Here is a 3,341-nt window from a genome sequence, read left to right as displayed (position 1 = left end):
CATTTTCAGCTTCCAGGAATTGTGTACAGATCCTTTGTGACGTGATGAGGTTTGACCAAGGTGCAGAGAAAAGACCAGACGAGGAATCAGTGGTTAAGGACAAACATAATACTTTACTGAGAAACGATAACCGAAGGATCACAGTAACACAGGAAAAACAACAAACACTACGTCTCGAAAACTCACTTAGGAGACAAACGTACATGGCAAACACTTCAAGCTTCTGCAAAGGACAACAGAAACGCACCTCTTTAAACAGGGAAATCCTAATGACTAATAGGACACACCTGAATGTCATTAATGTCTCTAGGACGGTCTGTCGCCCTCTTGTGATTGGTGGAACCATGACATCCTTGCAACATGAGGCCGTGCATTATCATGCTGAAACATGCGGTGATGGCGGTGGATGAATGGCACAACAATGGGCCTCAGGATCTCGTCACGGTATCTCTGTGCATTCAAATTGTGTTTGTTGTCCGTAGCTTATGCCTGCCCATAACATAACCCCACCGCGGAGCACTCTGTTCACCACGTTGACATCAGCAAACCACTCGCCCACACAACATCTGCGGTTTGTGAGGCCAGTTGGGCATACCGTACTGACAAATTCTCTGAAATGGCGTTGGAGGAGGCTTATGGTAGAGAAATTAACATTAAATGATCTGGCAACAGCTCTGGTGGACATTCCTGCAGTCAGCATGCCAATTACACAGTCCCTCAAAACTTGTGTGACAACTGCACAATGCCACAGTGGCTCAACACATTTTAGAGTGGCCTTTCATTGTCCCCAGCACAAGGTGCACCTGTTTAATGATCATGCAGTTTAATGAACTATTAGATACGCCACACCTGTCAAGTGGATGGATTATCTCGGCAAATGAGAAATGCTCACCAACAGGGATGTTAACACATTTTTTTCCCCAGAGAATTTGAGAGAACTATGTTTTTAGTGCGCATGGACCATTTCTGCGATCTTATATTTCAGGTCATGAAACGTGGGACCAACACTTTAAATGTTGCATTTACATTCTGGTTCAGTGTATAATTTAGGCATATTTGAATGATCAATTTGGAGCTGAATATGATACTTAATAACTACAGTATGCTCATTGTTCAATGCATTTGCACATCCATCTATTATTTAGAATATCTGTAAATACACTGTCATGGCCAAATTTGCAAACTACAGAATAAAGTGCGTGTGTGTGTGTGTGTGTGTGTGTGTATGTGTCAAATATTCACTGACTCACCGCACCTGCCTGGAGGGAGAACGACTTGGGGACTAGTCACGTCTGCAAACAGTCCTGAAGACGTTCCACAGGAGCCAGCCAGCCAAAACAATGATGAGCAGGGAAAATGTGTTCAAACCACACACACACATACACACCACCGCTGGCTTCATGGATGAATCACGTAATAGCTGCACTCTGGTGAGTCACTCCCCAATGTCCTGAAGACCGTAGCCGACAACAGAGCATTGTGGCTAAGTCACTTGTAGTTAGTCAGAGCCACAAAAGACATGGGGATATGGGAATCTGTAGTTTCTTTAACATCGATGGAGTAATTCTGCATAGTACTGTATTCTATAAGGCACCATTCACTCATTCATGAGTAGGTTACAAGCAGATGACTGTGTTGTACATTACCCTAATGAAAGTCATGGAGGGTGTTGTTTTCAAGCCTACCCAAGATGGTACATCAAACTACAGTAGGAGTCATGAATGAGGAATATGGCAGCTGGGCTTGAGTAACAGAAACAGACAAAACAGACAGAATGCACAACAGACAGACATGAAAAGATCCTGGTTGGAGAAAAACATCTACAAGCCATCCAAGGACGTGTTCAAGAAAATGAAGAGACAAGACAACGTCGGTCATGTAGAATGGAGAGCAACGGATCATTATTTGCAGTTAAGTTTAAAAACACATCACACACTGTGCTGTCCCACTGGCCCTCACAGTAACAACGGCACAACACGACACCCTGCTACCCAGAATACCTGTGGAAGCACTGCTCATTTAAAGCTCCTATACCTTACAGGAGACGAGAGCAATCCCTTACAAGGCAGTCTGAGTCAGCCGAACCTCACACCCAGAACCTCTGTTACAAGAGACTAGTGTAATCCTACTGATATATACAGGACAAAAATCCTTTTGAATCATTTTGAAATATGCAGTGGGAACTGAACTGCTTTGCTTCTTGTTAAAGTCATGCCCATTCCGGAATAATTGAAATGAAGACAAGATGGATAGGTGTTGCTGAATGGCAGTGCAATTGCCTGTACTGTAATGATTAAAACGTTAGCCTGTAACCAGGGGGTAACGGCGGACTGATATTTGCACTATAAAAACTGCCATAAGCCCGTGTAATTCAATAACGTGCCATTGAATGCCATAGAGGCCGACATGATTCAACAAAATATAATAATATGTTATTTAGCAGACGATTTCATCCAAAGAGTCATGCATGCATACATTTTAGATACCGGTGGTCTCGGGAATCAAACCCACTTTCTTGGCATTGCAAGTGCCATTCTCTGCCAACTGAGCTACAGAGGACCACAGGATAAATCTACTGTAGGTCCACTGGCTATCAGTCTTCAACCTGTGTTGATATAAAGGACAGAATGTCCCTGTTACATGCAGAGTACTAAGCACGTATCGGCTACACAACTCGGATTAGGACTCACCCAGCACTATGGTCTACAGAAATTCCTCCAATCATATCAAGCATTACTAACGAGTGCTAACGGCCTGTGCCAGCAATAAACATACCTTCTATTAAATTGGCTATTTCTTCTTCTTCTCTCAAATGTAATCAGATTGGTGCCTGAAAGCACAATTCCCATCTCTGATATCTTTCTCCGTTCCCTCTTAATCTTCCTCCGGAGGTTGAACCCTCTGACTGCGTACCAAATGGCATCCCGTTTGCTATAATGCACTATTCTTGACCTGGGCCTAAAGTAGCTCAATGGGGAATAGGGGGCCATTTGGGACGTAACCTCTGTGGCTCTAACAGTCTGAAGTGTCCATCTACATCCATGTTTATCATCAGTTCTAGGCTGAAGATGTTTCCTTTCTATTTCTGGACCTGCGTGGCACACCGCCGTTGCTACTTATGCTCATTGATATGACCGGTTGGTTTCCATGGATATGCTGCTGGTCTGAGCCTCAGGATTGCAGATCGCAGTTTGAATAGAATGGATTCGGAGCACGGCTTCCAAACAGGAATCTTCCACGTTCCAAATCCATCACGATCTGATCTAAATTCATATTCACCAATAATCACAAAGACGTGACGCATACGCAGTGTTATACAAAATGGAAGGCAAGTTTGAATG

This window comes from Oncorhynchus keta, chromosome 37 (genome assembly GCF_023373465.1).
Source record: "Oncorhynchus keta strain PuntledgeMale-10-30-2019 chromosome 37, Oket_V2, whole genome shotgun sequence".
Taxonomy (NCBI): domain Eukaryota; kingdom Metazoa; phylum Chordata; class Actinopteri; order Salmoniformes; family Salmonidae; genus Oncorhynchus; species Oncorhynchus keta.
The sequence above is the reverse complement of the archived record's forward strand: the minus strand, read 5'-3'. Positions refer to the sequence as shown.